We start from the raw sequence: 24862 nt of genomic DNA, 5'->3' as shown, positions 1-24862 counted from the left end.
AATCTCTAGCCTGAGATTTAGTCCATATCCTTGAAAGATGGCTGGAGACCACTCCCTCAGGCTAGTTCCCTCTCCGAGGCTTTGGGCCCATGGCCTGAAGGGGATGAAGCCTGTCAGCAAGAGATCTGGGGCTAACCTGACAAGAGGCACAGCCCCAGACCTGGGCCACTTTCCCGCCCCCGTCCCCAGGACATGGGGACATTTGGAGGAGAATTTCCAGGAGAGGCAGGCCTAAGCGAAGGAATGGGGCCCCAGGCATGCTCTTCCCAGAAACAAGGCAATGTGGATTACCTTTAGGGCTGCACTCAGACCCTAGCTCCCATGGTCACTTGCTTCAGGACCTTGGGCAAGTCACTTAACCTTTCTGAGCTTTGGATTCCTTCGCTCAGAAATGCCTCCCTCGTGGGTTCGGCACAGGGTTGAGGGGTATAATGTGTGTGATGGCTTTAGCATGCTGACATGGAAGGTAGGCAGCACATAAATGAGAGCTTGCTGCTACTGTGTTTTGTAATCACTAATAAGGTGCCAAGGGGCACCTCAGTTTTGAAAATAAACGGCGCAGTTATGAAGGCAGATGGATTTGCAGTTTGTAAAACCCCCAAGCCCAGCCAAACCAGGATGGGGTCAGGGTGGTGCCCAGAAATGTGATCAAATGGCTCTGTCTGAATACAGATGATGAACCTGCCCTACATTTGCTGGGGGAGCTCATCAAAGAGCAGTTGAACAGAGTGATTGCTGAGAGGGGACCAGGGCCGTCTTCCCCACCCAGGCCTCCGTGTCTTCAGCAGGGGCCCTAGGCATGCCAGCACCACCCACCCCATCATGGGATCCCCAGCCCTCCCCTCTACCCTGGTCCCAGCTGGGAGGGAAGAGGTGACCTCACTGCAAAGAGAGGCTTTGAGGGGACAGTGGCAGATTTCAGCTGCACGCTTGACTGTGCTGGAAGGCTGTGAGCACGGAGGAGTCTTAGCTCCCAAGTGCCCAGCCCTGCAGGTTCTGTACACCCTCCCCCCGCCACCCATACACATGTGCTTCTGGGCACGTGCATTCACACACCCTTATTCTCCCTGTATATGCTTCCACACCCTCACACTCACACATGTGGTGGGCAAAATAAAGGCCCAAGCAGATATCCACATCCTAATTGCAGAATCTGTGAATATGTTACCTTACGTGGCAAAAGGGACTTTGCAGATGTGATTAAGGATTCTGACATAGGGAGAGTAGCCTGCCTTATCCACGTGGGCCAGTGTAACCATAAGCGTCCTTATAAAGGAAAGAGGGAGGCAGGAGAGAGAGATTCAATGTTGGCTTCGGAGATTGGAGATGAGGCCACAAGCTAAGGAGTGCAGGCAGCCTGTGGGAGCTGGAAAAGACAGGGAATCCTCTTTCCTTCTGACGTCCAGAAGGACACAGTCCTACGGACCTGTTTTGGACTTCTGACCTCCAGAATGATAAAATAATAAACTTGTTGTTGGTTTAAGCCATAATGGCTTAAACTATTAACAGGTTTTTTTTTTTAATGTTTCTTTATTTATTTTGAGGGATGGGAGGGGCAGAGAGAGAAGGAGAGAGAGAATCCCAAGCAGGCTCCACACTGCACAGAGCCCAACATGGGACTCGATCTCAGAAAACTGTGAGATCATGACCTGAGCCAAAATCAAGAGTCAGATACTTAACCGACTCAGCCACCCAGGACCCCCAAACCATTAAAAGTTTTAATATACCTTTGTGTTTTCGGCATTGAGATCAAGAGACAGAATGTTGCCAGCCAGCACCCCTAAAACATCAGTCGTTCACATATTACTTTCTTGGTTTTTGCTTCCTTCAGAAACCAGTAGAGGCCACCTTGGATTTTCCTTACACTTATTTATTTAACATTTTTCTTTAAATATTTATACCTGTACTTAATTGTATCTATTTGGAAAGAAAGTTTCTGTCCCTTTGTTGAAAGTTAAAAACTATTATCATGAGCCATTATTTATGGCCAGTATTCTGTTTGAAGGCAAGTATAAAGATAAGTGTTACTAAATTCCAGCTAGACCCTCCTACCTCCTAGAGGCTGCGCACCTGAGGGTTTTTCTTTATTAAAAAGGGGGATTAGCAGGAGGATTTGGGACTCATTAAGGACTGACTTGCACCAGACCCAGGCTTTCACTTGTATCCAATCGTAAGGATTGAAAGATAAATGAAAAAGAACTTTAGATAATGCTATTTAATAGCAAGTTGGCCTCACTTTGCCCCCCACTGACACCCCACTGATGTCCCAGGCCACCAGCATGTACCCCACACCTCGTGAAAGAACCAGGTGGGGAGGTCACTTGTTTCTGACTCCTCTCGGAATGGCCTGCAACTCGCTAGCTGTGGAAGCCCAGGTGGGTGACAACTTCTTCACCAGCAAAGGACAAAAATACTTGTTATTTGCCGTAGCCACGTTCTATAAAGCACCTGGGAGCACGGAATTAACAAATACTGAGCCATTCTCCTAGGGAAAATACAGGGTTTCCTGCCACCCGGTCAGTTTTCAGGTTGCATTTTCGTCAAGCGATCAATACATAACCTTGTTTTATGTTTCTGTGTAAACACCTTATTTAATAGAAATTATTGATTCACTGACAAAAGGAAGCTTAGCTAACACACCAGTTTTCTCTGTGAGGACACCACGGCCTTTTTGCACGTAGGACCACTAGACAGAACCTTAGCATTACCTGTGGGGCCACCTGAAACAGTGAAATCACCAAAGAATAAAAGCACAAAAATGTGAAGAGCAGGGCACTAAGTAGACCACAGGCCAGTTGTTTGCAGCTCGAGCTGAGACAAGAAAGGCAGAGCGTCACTTTGTGGGACGTCGTCTGGGAACGTGTGAATAGGGCCACTCGAGTGTTTTGCCACTCTGCACATGTTTGCAAACGACCCTGGAAGCAGAAGAAGTATTGAATGGGAGTTAAATACATTTTATCGAGTCGGCAAATTCATAAATGTGGCGTCAGTGAACAATTGGGACCGACCTCCTGAAGGGGGGACCGACGCTCTGGGTTCTCGCAGGGGTTCGCAAAGTAAGGGAGGGAAGCCCCACTATGAGGCTCGCCCCACAGTAGGTCCTCAGTCCGTGGTGGTCATTATTGCTGCCGTTCGGCTACGTGCTGGCTCTGTGACAGACTCGGGGACAGTGAGGTGCTTTCAAAATGGGGTGCTGTGAGGCTGAGTGACAGGGTATATGCGGAGGGGCACAGCACCAAGCTGGCGCTCAGAGCCTTTGTTGAATCTGAGTTGAATTTCCTGTAGCACCTTTAGTTCAGTTCTGAGGAGCCCGTGGATATCCCCGCTCGTGTGCCAAGGGTGGTGGAGTATATGTGGGGAAAGTGGGGCAGGCTGGACCCTGAGAGTGAGGACATCTCTCCCCTCACCCTGTGCCAGCCTTGGCACCTACCTCAGAGGATTCTCTGGAGAGGCCGTTTGGGCCCTGGTGCTGGAGGAAAGCTGGGCACAAGCATGGGATTTCATGTTTAGGGTAGGAGGGAGCACTAGAGGTTTGTGGAGCAGGGCCATGTTCAGGATGGAGTGGGCGTTCAGAAGGCAGCTCTGGCGTTGGGGCGTCTAGCAACAAGGCTGAGGGGAGCCTGCCGGCTGGGTGGCAAAGGCCAAGGGGAGGTAGCTGCCGCCATGTCCCGGGTCTTTTGGAGGCCCCTCCTCCTTCCCGTGCGGTGGCTTCGGTTTACCCCAAGATCCCTGACACGGGAGCAGTGAGCGCTGTGGGCGCTGCTCCTCCCTCTGGGCCTTCATCTGCCAAAGCTGTCAAGCATGCAGGGCTCCCCAGTGCCCAACAACCATTCCTCCACTAACGAGATTTTTCATCAAGAAAAATGGTCACTTGGGGAGCCTGGGTGGTGCAGTCAGTTAAGCATCTGACTCTAGATTTCAGCTCAGGTCACGAGCTCACAGTTTGTGAGTTCGAACGTCCACAGTCAGTGTGGAGCCTGCTTGGGATTCTCTCTCTCCGCTCCTCCCCCACTCTCACACTCTCTCTCTCAAAGTAAATAAGTAAACTTAAAAAGAAGAAAGTAAGATGGCCACCAAAGAGCGGAAGCTGGGTAAAGTTTCACCAGCACTGCATGGGAGATGAAGTGTGAGGAAGTGTGACATTGCCTCCCTCTCCGTGCTCCCACGGGGGCAGTGCGCTGACCCACACACGTGCACGTGTGTGTAACACCCCTGGGGACACACACAGGCGCATGTGCACACCTATATCAACACTGTCACCGTAGTGTGTAACACACACAAGAATGCCATGTGCCACAGCCATGGCACAGTATAACCCAGGGCTTGGTAGTCAGGGGCTGCTTGAATCCAAACTGAAACTTACTAGGCAAGTTACTTCACCTTCCCATGCCTCAGTTTTCTCATCTGTAAAATGGGGGATACTAATTAATAGAACCTCCCTCAGCTGTCTGTTTTGAAGGCTTAATGAGATGACCCATGTATAGTGCTCGGCGTGGGGCCTGGCACACAATAAACGCTCCATCGGTGTTAGCTATGTGAAAACTAATAAAGGAAAACTCACTAAAATGAAGTTCGGGGGTTGGGCACAGGGAGCTCTTAAGTCCTACCACACATTGCCAATTGAAAATCCTACAGGAAGACAGGGACCATGCAGGTGGATACTACCTTACTGCCCCAGCAGGACGGAGAAAGACTTTCCTGGGGCACCTGGGTGGCTCAGTCAGTTAAGCCTCTGACTTCAGCTCTCAGGTCATGATCTCACGATTCGTGAGTTCGAGCCCCACGCTGGGTGGGCTCTGTGCTGACAGCTCAGAGCCTGGAGCCTGTTTCTGTGTCTCCCCTCTCTTTCTGCCTCTCCCCTGCTCATGCTCTGTCTCTCTCTGTCTCTCAAAAATAAATAAACATTAAAAAAAAAAAAAGGCTTTCCTCCCACCCCATAGCCCAGCCAGTGAGAGACAGTGACAACTCAGCCAATGAAAAGCCACAATACTTCCAACTCCCAGTTTACTCCAAGGGACATTTTGTTTATAACAGCATTTCCAGTGTCCCCCCTTTCCTCTATAAGAGCACTCCTTCTCTTTGTTCTGTGGACTTGCCTATGATTTTGCTGCAGCCAGCCTGTCCAGATTGCAGTTCTCTGCTGTTCCCAAACAAACCCATCTTTTTCTGGTAAAATAACTGGCAGTTTGATTTTTTAAGGCTAAAGGCCATTATCATGTCTTGTTAGTGGTGGAAAGGACACACACCATATAGACCAGCTCCAAAGGCATCCTCCTTCTCAAAGTCCTTAACTTCTGACTCCTCCCCTTTCATAACCTCTGTGTGGGGAAGGGCTTAAGGTGAGAGCCTCAAGCTTATCCAAGCAGCTTTTGATCGCTTTATTTTTTAAAGTTTATTTATTTATTTTGAGAGAGACAAAGACAGCATGAGTAGGGGAGGGGCAGAGACGGAAGAGAGAGAATCCCAAGCGGGTTCCACGCTGCCAGCGCAGAGCCTGGCACGGGGCTCGATCCCATGAACTGCGAGAGCATGACCTGAGCCTAAACCAAGAGTCAGACACTGAACGGGCTGAGCCACTCAGGCGCCCTGACCACTTACTTTAAAATCGCGCACAGCCGACCGTTTGTTTCTCACACTCGGTAATGTTATAGTTAACATTTTAGGGACTAAGCAGAAACTTTCATGAGACAATTCTAATGGAGAGGAGAAAGAAGCAGGGATGAGAGAGGAAGGGGAAGTGTGGAGGGTGACCTGTTTCTGGTTTCAGCCCTTCCTGAGGCCAGCTGTATCTCCTTGGGCCCCTCCTAAAGCACATTCAGGGCCTTCCAGAAATTTCTCCTTTTTGATTAAATAAATTTGGCTGGACTCTGTTACTTGCAGTCAAAACTAGTCCAGAGCCAGGTGAATGAGCTGCGGCCCCTCCCTTCCTAGAGCTCAGCCCAGTGCAGGGACAGGCAGGCAAACAGGCCACGATGGTCCCCTCTGGGAAGTGCCCAGGTGGGAGAGGGACACAGAGCCAAGCTCGGGTGGAGGGAAAGGTGTTTCTCCAAGGAAATAACCTCCGAGGTGAGGCGTGGAGGAGAAGCTGACAGCCCCAGCGGGGGATCATCAGACACCTCAAAGAGAGCCTGGCGTATTTGATGTGTCGGCATCCGTGTTTGTACCTTTATACCTATCACAAACGTTAGCAATCCCTGCTGCTGGCAGAGCTTCACAGCATTTCCCCTCTCGTGGTTGTGGTGGGGACTACTGTATTGCTTCCCCGTTCCCAAGGACAGAGACCAAGTCTCAGATGGCCCTACCTTTTCTGGCCAGCAGACCCAGGAAATACTCAGAACCTAGAGCCCAGGATGAGGTGGTGGTAGAATAGCCCTCGAAGGAAGAGAAGGAGGAAGCCCCTGTGTGCGGCATTGAGGACCAAGGAAACCAGGTTCTGGAGGCAGTGGGAAGGCTTCTTGAGTTGGGGGTGCTGACAGGAGGGTTGGGGGTTGGCAGAAGGGAACCGCCAGCCAGTGCCGGGCATAGGGCAGAGCTGGGACTGCAGGGCACGTGAGGGAGAGGCTTGGGCAGAGCCTCACGGGGCGCTGAGAGCCTCTGATCCACTACACTCCCTGGAGGTGCAAGGAAGGCACTGGGTACCCAGGGAGGGGGGCGGGGGGGTGGGGGCTTTGATAGCCCACTGCATTTACCTAGTGACACACTCCAGGTCCCTGCACCTGACCTGAATTTAAAAATATTTACATCTTGGGGCGCCTGGGTGAGCGTCTGATTCCAGCTCAGGTCACAATCTCATGGTTTGTGGGTTCAGGCCCCGTGTCAAGGCTCTGTACTGACAGCTCAGAGCCTGGAGCCTGCTTCAGATTCTGTCTCTCTCTCTCTCTCTCTCTCTCTCTCTCTCTCTAAAAAAATTAAGTAAACATGAAAAAACATATTCACATCTACATCTTAGAGAGGGGAGACCAGGAGGGAGAAAGTGAGTGCCAGGCACCGTACCAGGTGCACAGGCCCATCTCATTTCATTCTTTCAACCATCCTGTGAGGCAAGTGTTCTTATTCTCATTTCTCAGATGGAGTCAAAACTCAGATAGACGACGCCACATGCCCAAGGTCACACAGGTAGCAAGTGGCCACAGAGCCACCATGTTATGATAGAACCACTCCAGCCCAGCCTTCGTCTTGCCAGCAGACCTACTGTCTGAAACTCGGCCTGTGCTGCAGCAGGGAGCCGTGTGCCTGCAGGCAGCCCGCGGAGAGGTCGGGGAGCCTGTCAAATACAGCTCAACGTCCTGGCAGCAGCCCCATAGTAGGGGTGTCCTCGCTCTCGCCCGCCTTCCTTCCTAGCCCTCTCAGCACTTAGTCACTCTTGGTTTACACATACTTCTGACAAATGGCAGGGAGGGAAGAGCACTGGTCCTTCAGAAGTCATTAGCATCTCTGTGTCTCTTCCCTTATCTGGAAAACTGAGATGAAAAGAAGTGCTTCAGGACTGAGGGTTCCCTTCAGGTCAGAGAATCTTAAAGTCACGGCCTCCTTATAGAATGCTATGACATTCTGGCATGCTTAATTCCACGGTACAAGAGCATGTTTCTGGAAGAAAATATAGCTACGGATCGTGCCTGTAGGGTAGTGTATCTTTTTATAAAAACTGTAGGTAGACCTTAAAATCAAGAAAATGCCTCTGGTTGCATTTCTTTTTTCCTCTGAAAGTTGGGAAAGTCTTACTATTGGATGTTTCAGGCAGGGCGCCCGGGTCTAGCGCATCCCCAGGAGCCAGTTTGAGAAGCCCTGGGCCGGAGATGGGAGACCGGCCCCTGCCTGGCCATCATCTTGCCGTGTGACTTCGGACAGGTCACTCACCTGTTCTGGGCTTCTGTTCTCCCTGGAAGAAGAACAGAAGGCGTGAGGACCAGAGATCATCTGAGGTGCTTTTTAGTGCCAGTCTTCAAGATGGACTTGATTCCTACATGTCAGTGTCATTTTCAGGATCCTCATGGGCCATGCTCAGATGCAAGGTCATCCTCCCCTCTGGTTACCAATCTGTGCCTCTCCTCCCACCCCATGGGAAACCATACATGGGAGCTCTTTGGGCCAAGGAAAGGCTGCTCCTTCCCCTCACCTGAGATCCCATCTCCCCAGCCTAGAGTCTTAAGCCCCTGAACAACTGTCTGGCGGGGATCAGGCTATTAAAGTAATTTACATAGTAATTAACAAGGTTCCATTAGCTGATTCCTGGGGCCAGAACACTCTGCCTCCATTTCCCTTTAGGGGTCCGCATCCCGGGCTGGGACTGGGGTTTGGCTGGTGGAGCAGCGAGGGGAAGAATTTTCCGTGCCCACGTGTTCCAGCTCCACACCCAGGGACGAGAAACAATGCCTGCGTGAGGGCCCCAGCTGGCTGGGTAATGAGGTCTGGGGCAAAGAGGCGCCTGGCGAGCATGCAGGGGCCTGAAGCCCCAAGAAAAAAAGGCAACCATGAGTCTTGCAGCCATGTGTCTGTTCTGTAGCCCAGGGCCTAGTGCCTCCAAGAGTGCCTGTTTCAAAATGACACAAGATTTCTCATGTCCTTCTGGGCCCCCTGACAACAAATTTTATGCTGACCGTAAGGTACAGAGCTACCCTGGTTATCAGCGTTGAGCCTCTCAGCATCCCTGTGAGGGAGACATTAACTTCTCCATCATGGGGGTGAGGAAATTGAGGCCTAGAGAGGTGAAGTGACTGGCCCAGGGTCACACAGCCTGCAAGTTGCAGAGTGGGACTAGAACCTAGGTCCTTGGACACAACCCAGCTCTTCTTACTTGGCAGTGGCTTTGAAACAGCTCTATGGAGTCCCAGGGGATTCTTGAGTGGTTTGTCTCCAGGATAAGGGGTTGTCAAGAGGACTCTACCCCCACCTCCCCTTCCCTTTTAACCAGAGCAGTTATTGGACTTCTGGGGAGGATTTTGTTTGAACTCCATAGCTAGAAAAGCTTTTAAAACCACTGCACTTCTACAAAACTGTCCCTAGAAGGGACCTGTCACAGGGCCACCTCTTTGCTGGTCTCTAGCTATGAAGGGAAGCCTCTGGATCTATGCAGTGGTGGCAGAATTGATCCTCTGAGGCTCCAGTCTGCGGTGCCAAATCCCTGGCCTTTGGTCTCCCCATCGGGCTCCCTGTAGTGAGGAAATGGGGTCTCAACAAGCTTTGAGTAATTTTCCTACTCTTATTCACTCAGGTAACATTTATAGAGCTGTAAGAGCCAGCACCTGAGGATAAAAAGAAAACAAGCATGAGTCCTGCCCTCAGAGACCTTTGGGAAGACATAACACAGACTCACCAACAGTGGTTCCCCAGGGAGGACACTGGGTACAGTGCTGGAGGGTGTCCCAGACCCCATGGAAGGGCAGGAGGAGCAGGGGACGCCTGATGACCAGAACAGGGCAGATGCTGGAGAAGGCTGCATAGACTTGGAGATGTCCGAACTGCTTTGAAGGAGGGGTTGGCTGGTGCGGAGGGAGGGAAGCGCGTTCTGGCTGAAGGGAATGGCAGGTGTGAGGGCTGAAGGCAGGAGGGCAGAGGGCATTGTGTGTGATTTCATCTAGGTGCGGGGTATAAATTGGAGGCAGGGGGGAGGCGGGGATGGGGAGGCGGGCGCAGCTAAGATGAGGAGCCCAGAGAGGGGGCCGTGGCCCTCAGGCCCTGCTGCTGCCCCCTCCTCTGCAGTTCTCTCCACAGGACCCCTCCCCTCAGGGCACCCTGAGGGGCTGCTTAGGCTGTGGGTAGGGGGTCAACAGGGGATTTATGGCCTGGGAGAAGCCCTGCATTGGTGCCCTCACCCCTGTGCTCTCCCCGACCCTGGGCCTTACCTTTCAGGCCTTGCTCCTGGCTGGAGGCTGCTTGCTTCTTTTTTTTTTTTTTTTTTTTTAACATTTATTTATTTTTGGGAGACAGAGAGAGAGAGAGAGAGAGAGCGCAAGCGGGGGAGGAGCAGAGAGAGAAATGGAGACCTAGAATTCACAGCAGGCTCCAGGCTCCAAGGTGGGGGCTCAGCACAGAGCCTGATGCAGGGCTGGAACCCACAAACGGTGAGATCATGACCCGAGCCGAAACCAAGAGTCGGACACTTAACCGACAGAGCCAGAAGGGATGTGGGAGGTGGAAGGACAGGAGAGAACACAGGGTGCTTGATGGGCGGAGTACCCCTGTGGGCAGCTGGGGCCCCTGCCGCTAGGAAGCCCCGGGAGAGAGGCTGCTGTGAACATGCCCTTCAGAGTTGTCCTGTTCAAGGAGACAGGAAGGCCTGTCTTCATCCCCCAACTCCCATCAGTCTTTTGTTGACGGCTGCTCCTGGGGACATGAACCCCCCCATTTTTAGCCTGCCCCACCTTGGACGCAGCATCGTCCTGCAGCCAGAGAAGGTCTTCAGGCAGAGGATGGCGGCTTGCAGTAAGAAGCCACCGGCATGAAGGCAACGGTGTGTCGCGAACAGTACCTCCAAAGGGAGGCTGGACATGCACGGGTGGTGTCCTCTTCAGAAATCAAGAGCCAAAGGGACTGAAGCGGCTCCCTGCGTCACACAGCACGTTAGCAACAGCCTGAACTGTGAGGCCGGGCCTCACGGCTCGTCACCCAGCACTCCGCCATCACATCCCTCCTGCCCCTCACCTCCATGTTGTCACATCTCCGAAGCATCCTCACCCCTCCTCCCACACACGGTGTAATAAGAAAACTTGGGTAGCAGATATAAATGTGTCTTGGAAACACACACACACACACACAATGGTCCTAATCTATAAGATTTTGAGCCCTTCACTGAAAAGGCCTTGACATCTCCATCTTTGCAGCCCAGTCCTTGACCCAGTGCCCGGCACTTAGTAGGCCCTCAATACACAAAGGACGAACTGACGTTTTGGCCATCTGCTGTGTGGCGTGGGGCAATTCCAGTGCCTCTTTGGCTCTCGGTTTCCTTGTTTGAGAAGCGGGCATACGGTGCCCGCTCTGCTTCCTCGGGTCGTTGTGTTGGATGTTCAGCAGGATTCCTGGCACCTAGTAGGTCCTCCACAAATGTTTACACTGATGAAGAACGTTTGGGAAACTGCACGAGTCTCTACCCCACAGGGCAGGGGCAGTCATGGTGGTGAGCCGGCAAGAATGCGTTGGGAGTCAAAGGATCCGCGCAGACCCTTTGGTCTGTGGTCGGTTGCCTCTCACCTCCTCCCTCCTGCACATTCCCCCGTCCCCTGAAGCTCATGACTCAGGTTTTCCGCTTCCTGCCTCCTGCGAGTTCACTGCTCCCTGCCAGCCAAGCTGTTTTGCAGACCCAAGTTGGTAATGACAGATTCCTCTCTCCTGGCCCTCCACTGGCGAAACCGCGGAAAGTATTTGAAACACGCAGCCCGGGAATGTGCAAGCTTCCCTTCCCTGGGCTTGGCAGGGGCCAGCGATTTCTCAGCCAGCACTTTTGACTAAGACTTCTGTGGCTCGGGTTTCCCCTGAGCTTGTCGGCTCAGTTTTTCAGCAGTGTTTATACCTTTCTTTTTTCCTTCAAAAAATTAACCCCTCAAGTCGGTTCTGAATCCTACAATCCCTGGAAGCATGGCTTTCTGTCTGTTATAGGTGTTTGGATGCACCTGAGGAGAGCTGGCCTGGGTCTGGGAGGTGGAGGGAGGGGATCTGCCCATCAGAGCTCCTTGGGCCCGGGTGGCCTAAATCAGAGGATTCTCTGCTGAGAGAGAGACTCAGAGGTCTTCCTGATCTTCTGCCTCCAGAAAGATCTGGTTAACTGATTCCAGACCTTGACAACTTTGATTTTACAACATCCTCCCGTGGAGAGGAAGGGAGGGAGAGAGGATGGAAAGACCCTGGACTCTGGAGCTAGGTACACGTAGATGTCAGTTGCACATCTGCTCCTGGCAGTAACAATGCCCCCTTCCAGGTTATCATGAAGTTTAAGTGCAGCATGTGAAAGCACCTAGGACAATTTCTGTGCACTGTTAGCACATAATAATTTCCTCTCTTCCCTATTTCTTCTTCTTTTTTTAAATTTTTTAATGTTTATTTTTGAGTGAGAGAGAGAGAAAGAACAGAGGAGGGGCAGAGAGAGAGAGACAGAGGATCCAAAGCAGGCTCTGTGCTGACAGAAGAGAGCTGGATGCGGGGCTGGAATTCGCAAACCGTGAGATCCTGAGCCAAAGTCGGACGCTTAACCCACTGAGCCACCCAGGCACCCTCGTCTCTATTTCTGATTCACCGATTTTCTATCACATCACAAAGCTGTTTGGTGAATGAATGAATGAAGGCCTTGATACATCTAAACATTTGGTCTTGGTGATCCCTTCTCCTCCCGGGTCAGCGGTTCAAAGCCATGGGATAAGTTATTTCCTGAGCATCCACTGCAAAAAGCAGAGCTAGGCCTCAGGGAGACACTCTTGATGCCCGGCCCCAGCCCCTACTGGAAAGGATTTTCTGGTCTAGTGGGGGAGCAGGTGGCACAGGGTAAGTGACGGGACGGATGAAATACTGTCCGCTGGGGGAATGTTCAGAATGATTTTACTCGCTTGCTTGTACGCATTCCCTCATTCCCATAATAAGCATTTACGGGCTGGCCACCCCTCAGCCCTGGTGGTTCTGGAGGCTTCTAGAGCAAGCCCTTTCCATGTCACATGGATGCTGCTATTTGCCATGAAGTGATGCTGGAAAGTGCCTGGGAAACGGAAGGACATGCTGTTCCTTCTGCCTGGAACCCCCTTCCCACCTCACCCACCTGGAGAATGCAGGACCCAGCCCAGGGAAGGTGGGCAGCCCTTCTCCAAGGTGCCCTCCCTGACCCCCTGAGGCATAGCTAGATTCTCCTTCTCTGAGCCCCCCAGCACGTTCGTCATTACCCGGTACTGCCCCTGCTGTGCTGCCTTGTGGTGGGTTGTTTCCAAGTCTGTCTTTGAGGAAAATGGAGAGCCTGGGTCAGGCTGCCTAAAAGCAGAGCCTGAGATGGAGATTTTGATGCATGTAGTTTATCAGGGGCAAGGGGCATGTTCTCGGGAGAAGTGGGTGAGGGAAGCAGGATGGGGCAGCAAGGATGTGGTCTCGGCCGGAGTCTGGCCTCAGCCTGACCCGTCCTGGTGGGAGCCGCACCTCAGAGCATGACCCCTGACAAAGGGGTCAGTCAAGGGGGCCAGCCTCTGTACCCCCAGAGTCACCTACTCTGACATCAGAGGAGCAGGCAGGGATAACCTCCCAGGTGAGGTGGCTCCTCTTTGGCCAAAGACAGTTCTCTGAGGAAGAGGGTGGCTGTGAGCGGTGGCTGTCAACACTGCCAGGACGGGTGCCTCAGCCGTGTGAATAAGGGAGCTGGGTAGGGCACCCACAACATCACGGGGGGGGGGGGAGGGGCAAGGGAGGATCAGGAAAGAGCGTCAAGATCTCCGCCAGATCTTTTCCGAGACAGCTTACGGGTTCTGTGTATTTGTCCCTCCTCTTTTTTTTCTTTAAAAAAAAAATTTTTTTAATGTTTATTCATTTTCGAAAGGCAGAGACAAAGCACAAGCAGGGGTGGGGCAGAGACAGTGGAGGACACAGAATCTGAAGCAGGCCCAAGGCTCTGAGCTGTCAGGACAGAGCCCCATGCAGGGCTTGAACCCACGAACTGTAAGATCATGACCTGAGCCGAAGTCGGATGCTCAATCAAGTGAGCCATCCAGGTGCCCCTCATCTCCCTTTCTTTTGCTAAAAGTCCTCACAGGCCGAACAGAGGAGTTCGGCAGAAGCTGCACGCGGGGCAGTGTCCTTGAGGGCCTTGGGGAGGGGCAGCAAGGAGAGGGAGACCCAGCTCTTCACCACTCACTGAGTAGTAGCCTGTCTTCCTTTATGCCCTGAAGGCCTGACCTTCTCTGCCTTAGCCAGGCCGGGGAGCCCTTCTGTCCTCTGAGCACCCTCCACACTTGACCACAGACCAAGCGGGCTGGGATGACTTGCTTTGCCTCGCTGAGCCCACGGTGAATTCTTATAAACAAGGGCTTCATCTTATTTTGATTTTCCAAGTGCCTCTCAGTGCCTTGCCCTTTAATAGGTGTCCACTAAATTGAGCAAATCAAATAATGGATTCCTTAATTTTTTCTGAGAGGTGGGAGGAAGGACCAATACCCACTCTGATGTCACCAATTGCCAAGGGTGTACTCGTGTTCAGGTTGGGCCTGGGCAGTCTTCCCATCCCGGCGCCCCAGCCCCAGCCAGCCCTGAACCTCCTGCTCGGCCCTCCGCGCATCCTGTGTGGCAGCCTCGGGCGAGGGTGGGCAGCGGGACACAGCAAGGACAGAGAGCCCCCGCTGGTCTGGTGCACTAGCTCCTCGGCCTTAATTTATATGAAATGTGACTCCATCACTCAAAGCCTGTGCCTGGCCTTGGTCGGTGCAGGTAATGATGATATAGGCTCATTTATGCAAGATTATCCTTTTATCACATTTCCAGACTCATTTATGAGGCTCATGTTTCCCCCCGAGGGCGTCATCAAGCAAGTTAAGTTGTACTATTTCCCTCCCGCGGAGAACTGGCGGGAGCCTCCCCCGTTGACGGATGAGGCCCGCTGCCTTTGCCAAATAGGGTCGGCGTGATGGATCTTTTACTTGTGAATATTATAGCTGGAAATTAGCATGTTTATTGAGGTAGAATGTGTTTGTTTACATTCCACTACCCATGGCATTACCTCTTATGACCTGACTTATTTAGTTGAGGATAAGCACAAATGATCCGCGTTTTGGCACCCACGAAAAATTAATGAACTTCCAGATATAGAATCCAGCCTTAAGTAAACACACCAGTGAGGTGGGTGGGGGCAGAGGGGCCGGGAAGGGCTCTGGGGGGTTGCGTGGTAGGCGAGGTGGACGCCCTGGTACTCTGAGCCCGTCTGGAAGGGGCAGCAGGTTGGGAGGCAGAGGAAGGGCAGAGGGCGGTGGATGAGGTGTCCGTGCAGAGCATGCGGCCAGCACCCAGCCTATCAACTTTCCCTGACTTTCTGACAAGTGGGAGTCGGTAGAGGGGATGGAGAGAGACACGAGGAGAGCCCACGGCTCTCCTCCACATTCTCCTTCCATTCCTCCACTCCATGTCCTGGTATGGATCTCCAGGCTCCTCTCATGGAGGAAATCTCATCTGTGAAATGGGGCCAGCCTCACTCGTAACCTGAGAAATAACCAGACTCACGTCGGACGTGTCTCTGCATCACCGGTGGCCGCGGTGTCAGGCGTGGAAAAGGGTGTTCACTGGGGGCCAGACGGTGGACAAATAGGACGCTAGAGATTAGCGTTCGGAGAACTTTGAAAAGGCCCAGGTGGAAAATATTTTGAGTTTTGTGAGCCACACAACCTCTATGCAACTACTCAACTCTGCCACTGTAGTGCAAAAGCAGCTAGAGACAAGATGTAAACATATGAGTGTGTCTGTGGTCCAAGAAGACTTTATTTTTAAAATCAGGTGTGGCTGGATTTGGCCATAGCCTTTCACCTCTATGTGGCGAGGCTGTGGAATGTTTTAGACTCAGACAGCTGGGCTTAAATCCCAGCACGTCCACTCTTTAGCTGTGTGTCCTTAGACAAGTTACTTAACCTCTCTGAACTCCCCTTTTCTCTCTGCAAAATGGAGGATAGTGGCTTGTACTTTTTTGGTATTCCTCTCACCATGCCTGCAGGGTTGGGCTCAGAGAAGGAGCTCAGGAAATCTTGTGGATTGGCTTAAAAAATGTCTCTGATGATAATGACAGGTTCTGATGAGTACTACACTTTTTGATTTACAGTGCATCTCTCCCACATTTCGTTTCTACATCCTGTCCCCTACAGAATGGTATGGTATTATTCTGCCCACTTTATTTGGTGTTTTTTTTTTTTAAACGTTTATGTATTTGTTTTTGAGAGACAGAGCATGAGCAGGGGGAGGGTCACAGAGAAGGAGAGAGAATCCCAAACAGGTTCTGCTCTGTCAGCACAGAGCCCAGTGTGGGCTTGATCCCGTGAACCATGAGATCATGACCTGAGCCGAAATCAAGAGTTGGACACTTAACTGACTGAGCTGCCCAGACGGCCCTATTCTGCTCACTTTATAAATGAGAAAACCAAGGTCCAGAAAGACTTAAGAGACTTTCCACAGGTCACTATCTTAGTGCATTTGGGCTGCTATAACAAAATAGCCCAGGCTGTGTAGCTTAGAAACAACAGAAATTCATTTCTTACAGTGTTAGAGGCTGGGAAGTTCAAGCTCAAGGCACTGGTAGATTCGGTGTCTAGTGAGACCTGCTTCTCTGTACACGGCCGTCCTTTCACCGTAACCTCATGGGGCAGAGGCTGCAGGGAGCTCCCTTGGGCCTCTTTGATGAGGGCACTAATCCCATTCGTGAGGGCCCCACCCTCATGACCTCTTATCTCCTAAAGTCTCCACCTCCTAATCCCAACAGACTGGGCATTAGGTTTCAACATATGAATTTTGGGGGGCACATTCAGTCTCTAGCGGTCACACAACCAGTAAGGGACAGAACAGGGATGAAAATCAGTTATTTCAGCAGTGAATCCTTGCATTTTCCAGTACACCAGAGCTGCAAGCTGTCCCAAGCTGTCTTACCGCTGCCATGGCAGTGAACAAATGGGCTGGCCGTATAGGTGCTTGGAAAATAGGTAGATTGGGTACATGATCTCTCTGTGGGAAGAGGTTGCTTCTTACCTCCTCAAGTTTTGAGACTTATAGCCTAGGAATATGGGGATCTCGGCTGTGTAGTGAAGATCCTAAAGTGGGTGAGCAGATTGGGGCTGGAGCCGGGGTGGGGGTGCGGTAACATTGCTGCAGGCTGAGGGATCCCCCTGGGGCAGAAAGAGGACAGAAAGTTGTGACCAGCTCAGAGATCAAGCTTTACTCTTCTGATAGAGCAGGACACCCTGTATCCGTAAGGGATAGCATTCAGCAGCAAGTAATCGAGACCCAAAAAGGCTCAGGCTTAACAGAAACAAAAACAAAACACAAAAGGGCAGGTCAATTTTTCTCTCTCAGGTGCTGTGAAATCCAGGGTGGTCATGGCTGGGGCAACAACTCCAAGATGTCATCAGAGTCTCTGGCATCTTCTATCTCTCTGCTTGGCCAAGTGGCTCTGTAAGTAGCTTCCACCCTCAAGGTTACCTCTTGGTCATAAGATGGCTACTGGAGCTCCAACCATCAGGATCACATTCCAGGTGGGAGAAAGAAGGAAGGAGGGGAGGGTGGGAGGGGTGCTTGCCAGCTGAGTCAGCCCCTTTTAAAGGAGACTTCTTGGGAACCCCACCCTAGAAGGGAACATCTTTGACTTTCACTTCGTTGACCAGAATTCATGGGGCCGGCCCTATCTATAAGGGAGGTTGGGAACTATGGATGTTGTAGCTGGGCATTGCTGCCCCAGTCAGGGCTTTGCTAGTAAGGAAGAAGGGGAGAATGGATATAGCGTGGGCAAACCTCAGCCTCTGCCTCCTTCCCTTAATTGGCCAGAAAAGTAAACTGAGGCCCTGGAAAGGAAGCAACTTGCCCAATATTGCACAGTTAGGGGCGTACCTGAGACCAGACCGCAAGGTTTCTGACTCCAAGGCAGATGCTTCTTCTCCCGTCCATACTGCTTCACTCTGTAACCACACTCCCGGCCCCAAATAACAGTATTATTATTTATTAAGCATTAACCATGTGCCAGGTACTATGCTAAAATAAAGGCTTTCCAAGCTTGTTCCCCTGAACCTGGTACCAACCGTCTGAGGCAGGCAGTACTATTATTCTCATTTTATAGGGGAAGAAGCCAAGAGTCAAGTGAGTGAGGTGACTGCTCCAGGTCACAGAACCCCTAAGTACGGAATGGGCTTGAAACCCAGGCTCCTGACCCAGGCTGTGCGCAATCTAGTGCCTGGGGTTAAAATGACCCAGGGACGTCCCCGGTGGGCTTCTGAGCGGAGGCGCGTCTCTCAGTGAACTTGTACCCTCGGGAACGCCTTCAGACCGCCCCCACAGTCAGGCAGCACACGTTCCACAGACCAAGGGGGCTCCCTGCTCCCCATCTACCTGGCCAGCCTCCCTTTCTGCTGCTTCTCATTCCAGCCAATTACTCCTAATGGAGTGATATGAAATGTAACTAACTTGGGGAAATATCTGTATACTTTAATTAAATCAGTTCGCAATTAGCCATCTGAGTAATGAGGCTAAGGTGTTTTATCTCCCTGTGAGCCAGCGGGCCAGGGGAGCCAAAGGCAGAGGGATTTTGTGCGAATGGCATGGTCCTAGTGACAGACTCCTCAGGGGTATAGAGGCAGGTGCTGGAAACCCCAGGAGAGGATTTGGCCCAAATTTACTATGATTAAATAAATACAGCACCTCAGAGAGGAGCTACTAGGAGCTATTTGTAGGACTAAATTTTTAATGGCTGCAGCCTGTTTTTCTTATTAAAGAAATACCAGGGCCTTTAATCCAAACACCTCGTGGCAAAGTGCTAAAAATTGCCCATGTCCACTGTGTGACCCTGAAGTCCCCAGACAGGGCAAATGCCTGACTGCACAGATTGGCCACTGTCCAGCAACAGGCTCTCAAAGGCTCCTTAAAGCTGGCAGGGCAGGGTGAGGCCGGTCAGGGATTTGCACTGGGCGCAAAATAAAGGCCCCAAATACTCAGCGGTCAAATAGTAGTATTTTAACAGAATATATTTTAAAAACCAAACTTAATGCAAAATGTTGATGATAAGCAAAATTTCACAATTTTAAATTAAAGAGGGTCAGTAACGATGTCATGCCATTGCTGAACCATCTGGGAGTCGGAAGTAAAAGGAAAAATCAGTAATATTGATTTTCTTTATTAAAAATTTTGATATTTTGTTCAACATGGATTTTTTTTATATTAGCTTTGATTTAAAAAATATTGCATTACAGGGGCGCCTGGGTGGCTGTCGGTTGAGCATCCGACTTCGGCTCAGGTCACGATCTCACAGTTTGTGAGTTCGAGCCTCGAGTCGGGTTCTGTGCTGACAGCTCAGAGCCTGAGCCAGCTTTGGATTCTGCGTCTCCCTCTCTCTCTACCCCTCCCCTGCTCATGTTCTGTCTCTCTCAAAAATTAATAAGCATTAAAATTTTTTTAAAATATTGCATTACAATATTATGTATCTTAATTACTACCTTTTTGGCACCCACTTGTATTCCTATGGGCAAGTGCCTCACTTACCTAATCCTTGTCCTGGCCCTGCCAGCTGGGTTGCCTCTAAGAGCTGGTGTCTCTTTTGGTCAAATGGCCATTCTGTGGGCCCCTCTAGGACCCAGCTGAGTTCTCAGGGGCTCTGTGTGGTAGAATTTATGGTGGCAGAGACAAGGGTGGCTCTTGGAACCTTAGACCGTTAATGCAGAGAGCAGTCTCGTGATTGCTCCAGCAAGGCCCAGAGACTAGAAGCAGCTGGCCCAAGGTCACACAGCAAGTTTGTGGCAGAGCTTGAACTGGAGCTGGGTTTTCCTGATTCCCTACAGGGCTGTTACTCATCAGAGGAGAGCTGGGATTTTCAGATGACTCAGGGCGAAAGCCGTCAGAGAGTTGCCCTCCATGAAGGGAGGCCCTGAGAGAATGGCCCAGGGTCGATGGTGCTGATGGGTGGGCCTGGCTCCCACACACAGCCCCTCTCTCCCTCCCAGTGACTGGTGCAGAGGTGGCCATGTGACCCAGTCCTGGCCACGAGGACACAGCAGAAGTCATTGGCTGGAGCTAATGGGGACAGAATCAGCTGATATCCTTTTAGATCTTTTTGCCCATTCTCTTCCCCCTTCACATCTTGACTTATACTCTGTGCCTGGGAGTGAGCAGCTGCTTCATGGCCTTGAGGACAAAAGCCACAGGCTAAAAAGAGGAGAGGAACCTGGGTCGCAAGGCCCCTTGAACCCTCTGTCCCAGCCCTGGGCTGCCTACTGCATCTCTTATTCAGTGAGTTAAATTAATGTTCTCTGCTGAGGCCTTGATTAGCTGCATTTTCTACAGCACTCACAGCTTGAATGCTATAGCAGCTCCGTCACCCATGGTACAAAGAGCAGCTTTTGGTGAAATGTATTTGGTATTCACATGGCTCACTCCCTGCTTCATGCAGGTCTTTGCTCCCTGTCACCTCCTCCGGGAAGCCTTCCCTGACCACCCTATCTAAATAAACATTTTTTTTTAAACGTTTTTATTTATTTTTGAGACAGAGAGAGACAGAGCATGAACGGGGGAGGGTCACAGAGAGAGGGAGACACAGAATCGGAAGCAGGCTCCAGGCTCTGAGCTGTCAGCACAGAGCCTGACGCGGGGCTCGAACTCATGGACTGTGAGATCATGACCTGAGCCGAAGTCAGACACTCAACCGACCAAGCCACCCAGGCGTCCCTGACCACCCTATCTAAATAGCAGCTCCCATCACTCTCCGTGCCTTTTCTCTGTGTTACTTTGTAACGGTTCTTGTCCATTTCTACCTGACAATATGTGATGTGATTGTTACTTGCCTCCTCCACGGGAGTTAGTTCCACAGGGGCAAGGCTCTTCTGTTGGCCTTTTATGACTGTATCCACAGTGCCTAGAACAGCAGTTAGCACATAGTAGGTCCTCAATAAATATTGTTGAATGAATGGACATACTCTGGGCCAACTGGGTCCTGAGCCTTTGCTCCTGCCTCGGGCATCTGCCAGCTCTCCAAGACAGCAAGTTAACATGGTCCTTGAAATTAGAATTTCCACTTCCTCTCTGGTTCGGGCCCTCAGTACCCAATTGTGAATTCTTATTATTGACCCCTCTGCTCTCCTGCGATGGACACCACTGGACACCCCAGATCTTAACCAACTTGCCTATGGGCTCTGCCTCTTCCAGCCTTGTCTCACCAGACGTCTACCCTGCCCATGCCCCATGCTGCCCAGTGGCACCCTCTGCCTGCGACATCTTCCCCATCTTTCTTCATCCCCAGCCTCAATGTCATTGTTCTTGTGGGATCCCAGGCGGTGATGACGCTGTGCGAGAACTCCCGACTCTCCTGTTGACAATACATCAAAAGCCATTACCTCCTGGTTCTGATTTCCAAGATGGGAGCCTGCCTCTAAGAAAACAAAACGAATGGGTTTGGTGTGCCAGAATCCATTAACTGGCTACCCGAACTAATCAACAGCAGGAATTCAAGGAAATTGCAAATTGAGAAGCCAGATTATTTGGGTCTCTTGATTGAGATCAGAAGAATAATTGTTTGAGGGTTCCATTTAATAAGCTTTGTTTACTAACCCCAGATCTTGTTTTGATATTTCAGCCTCAGTTATTGGGGGTATGCCCACACTAAAATATATCATTGTGCCATTGTTGCTGGTAGGGACCTCAGAGCTTCTCTACCCACATCCTTTCATTTTATAGTTAGAGAAAATGAGGCACAGAGAGGGAAAGCAACCTCCCCCAAGGTCTCCCAGGGATTGGAGACTCCCAGCTAAGGGACTTCTACTTCTGAGAAAACCAGCAAGAGGTTCCAGTGGCCTCAAAAGGAATCTTTCTCACATGGCCATTAATGCATCCTGAAAGAGTTAAAGAACCAAATCCCCTCACCATTTAAGGAAATACTTGGACAAATGTGATGGGAAGGGGCAGCGTGTCATTGTCTCCTGAATCTTCTTTGGAAGGTAAACATGGCTGCCCCCATAAATACCCACTTCTTCCAAGGAGCTGTCTTTATCTGGTAGTTACTGAGAATGCCACGGAGCCAAAATATTACAGAGAATTGCCACACGTGAGGGATAGTCTGGAGAACCTTCCTTGAGGCCTGGAATTGCCCAGTTCTGTAACAGCCAGGGCTGGAAGCAGAAGAGACAAGGAAAATCATGGTTGGGGGATGTCAGGGAGGTTTCCCCTAGGAGAGACTCTGCACCTGAAGAGCAGGGTTTAGGGGACAGATGGGTGTTTATTATCAGTGGGAAACCAGTGGGTGATGAGATGTGTTCAGGGAAAATCCATCCATTCTACATGGTTTGTTGGAGCATCCTCCCCCCACCCCTTTTTAAAGTAGGTTCCACACCCCGTGTGGAGCCCAATGCGAATTTGAACCCAGCAGTGGATGTCTCCTTCCACTACAGGATATGCAAATCACTTATAATTGGAATCCCAGGAGTGGGGCTGCCACACGTAGGGTTGTGGGTAGGCTCAGAGTACTGCAGACATCACAGTTGGGCCCTGGTTCCCTCTACTGGGAAAACCTTTCCAGTCTTTCAAGAAAGCCTCCCGTCCCCTCCAATCATTCATGTATCCATTCTTTTGACCAACAGGACCATCACCTTCTCTTCTTCCATAAGAGATACTGGGAATGTACGCAACGGGATGTGGTCCCTCCCCTCCAAGAGTCGTTGAGCAGAGACCAGATCTGTCCCTGTTTCTGCGGCTCAAGCATCATCAAATGACTACGTTATCCTGACCAACTCGGTCACTCAGCCCGGCGTGCTTAGCGGCTCGGGCACCACGACCCCCTTTTGCCACACGCTTGTGTTCATACCATCGCAGCTGGCACTAGTTCCTTTGAGCAGCTGGGCCCCATCTTTAGTTAGGAATCCGTTTTTGGATTGCTGAAACTCCAGGGATTGTAAACAAGAACGTGCTGTTAAGTGTCCCCCATCCTATGCTCAGCCAATTGATTGTTTGAACTTAAATGGGAAACCACGGTTTTCTTTGTCTATTGAACTTCACCTGCTTGCATCCAGCCTATTGTATATTTTTTTCTTTTGTAGCCCATTAAGGACTTTTCCAGCCCCAATTTTGCCACGCAACGGTTTCTGCAATGCCTGGAAACAGGGAACGTGTGCTTTGAGAGTCTCCCTTTAAGGCAGTAACAGGTAGAAATGAACAGAGATAAGGGTAGGCCTTACAACACTTCACCAGTGACTGCCTTCCAATCAGTTTCCCCTACTGTTTGTGTGGGGTTGACTAACCAGCCGTGAATCTGCATCTCTAAACTCTCATCTTGCCCCCTCCCTCCATTTTGTCTACAAGGCTAACAACAGAGACTTAAGAAATGCTTCCTAGCAATCAAAATGCATTATGTCTAAAAGCGTCCCATCAGAGGGAAACCAGGTGAGTTGAGCATATGCCTTTTCTTGCTGAATTCCCACTAATTCTTAATAGTCATCATTTCTTTGTTCCCTGACTGCTTATAAACCAGGAGAATACGATTAGTCACAAAAGAAAGTTCTAGGAAGGGAGACAACAGGTTTACACAGGTCAGGGATGGCAGGATTCCACTGTAGCAGGAGCCCCAGGTTCCCCCACAGGCAGCAGGAGGAGGTGCAGGAAGGAACTAGCACAGGAAGCTGCATTTGGGAAGGTGGTTCCTTCCCGAGCAATCGGAAGGAGCTGTTCTCACCACAGGACGTTTTCCAGGAGAAAACTCTTTAAAAGCTGAAACTGGAAAACATAGCCAAAACAGAATGACATGGGACATATCATCTGACCTTAGGAGCTAGGCCCTGGGAGAGAGTGGTCCATCCAGTACTACGAGGGCTGAAGCATGCAGTCCTGTCCTAGAGGCAGGTTATACCCAAGACATAACCCAATAATGGTTCTTCTGGGAGCTAAGATATGAGAGGGAACATGAAAAGCAGCTGGAACTATGGGGCATCATCAGAGCCCTTATACTTGCAGTCATTGAAAGGTCTGGCTTTTTAATATAGATGTGCCCTCCTTCAAGTCCTGGTTAATCGCCACCTAGACACCATGCCTCCAGATCTCACAGGAGGACAGCCACCTGAGGTGGTATTTGCCATTAGTGATATAGGCTGGGTTTTCCAAATCATGCCACCTGGTGGTCATTAGGAGAATCACAGGACCGGTGTTCAGCATATGCATTGGTAAGGGGGTGCATCACATAAATCACTCAATTTGCAAGAAAGCACGCCAATTTGACTTAGTGTTTGTAAAGCCACAGTAGCTATTAACAATTCCAGGTGGTGAGAAAAACACTTTGGGGGGGGGGCACAACAACAAAATAGGCCAGTGGACAGAAATGTAAGAGGAGTATTTTGTATGCTGGGGATGGGTGGAGGGGGTTGTCCACACAAGATAGAAGACAAAAGGGAGAAGGACAAGAAGGAAATGAAAATGGACCAACTCAATGAGATTGGAGGGATTCCTGATCTGTGGCTTAGACCCTGGCTAATTGTATCACTCATAGGTGTCTCCCTCACTTTACCCCTTAGTTTAACTCAACAGGCTCGTATTGAACGCAGAAGTAAGTGCTTCGCTAGAGGTGAGCAGTCCCGAGCAATCGGGAGGAACTTTTCTCACCTCTTCATGAAGCTGCCCGGATGGTTTGGCTCCTGAATTCGGTGGCCTGCATGGGGTCTTGAAGAGATGTTTTCCTACCTCATGCATTTTTTTTTTTAATTATTAATTAGTTGTGGTAAAATACACATAAGTTTACTACCTTCACCATTTTTACGTGTACAGCTCAGTAGCATGAGGTACATTCACATTGTGGTGCAAATATACCACCATCCATCCTCAAAACTCTCCTCATCGTCCCAAACTCAAACTCAGTGGCTGTTAAATACCAACACCCCTGTCCTCCCTTCTTCCATCCCCTAGAAACTACCAGTGTGGTTTCTCTATGAATGTGGCTGTGTCAGGGACCTCACATAAGTGGAGTCATGCAGGGTTTGCCTTTTTGTGACCGATTGACTTCACGTAGCATAATGTCTTCAAGGTTCATCCTTATTGTCGCCTGTGTCCTCCCTTTGTAAGACTGAATAATATTCCCTCGTATGTATATATGCCGTTTTGCTTGCCCCTTCATCCCCTCGTGGGCCTTTGGGTTGTTTTCACACTGCGTCTGTTGTGAGTGATGCTGCCGTGAACACGGCTGAGCAAACATCTGAGTCCCTGC

At 50.6% G+C, this 24862-nt stretch overlaps 1 long non-coding RNA gene across 5 annotated transcripts in view; it reads left to right on the top strand.

The window, feature by feature from the left end:
• LOC102971701 overlaps nt 1-24862 on the top strand; it is a 51381-nt gene that overhangs the window by 18257 nt on the left and 8262 nt on the right. For 3 of the 5 annotated variants that reach the window (XR_006218563.1, XR_006218559.1, XR_006218562.1), the window contains 2 exons: nt 17002-17180; nt 22257-23055. This is a non-coding gene — a long non-coding RNA (uncharacterized LOC102971701). The remainder of the gene's footprint in view (nt 1-17001; nt 17181-22256; nt 23056-24862) is intronic. The other 2 variants (XR_006218560.1, XR_006218561.1) reach the window with 2 other exon arrangements.

Source organism: Panthera tigris, chromosome B3 (assembly GCF_018350195.1).
Source record: "Panthera tigris isolate Pti1 chromosome B3, P.tigris_Pti1_mat1.1, whole genome shotgun sequence".
Taxonomy (NCBI): domain Eukaryota; kingdom Metazoa; phylum Chordata; class Mammalia; order Carnivora; family Felidae; genus Panthera; species Panthera tigris.
Note: the sequence above shows the minus strand (reverse complement) of the source record. Positions and strands in the feature narration are given on the sequence as shown.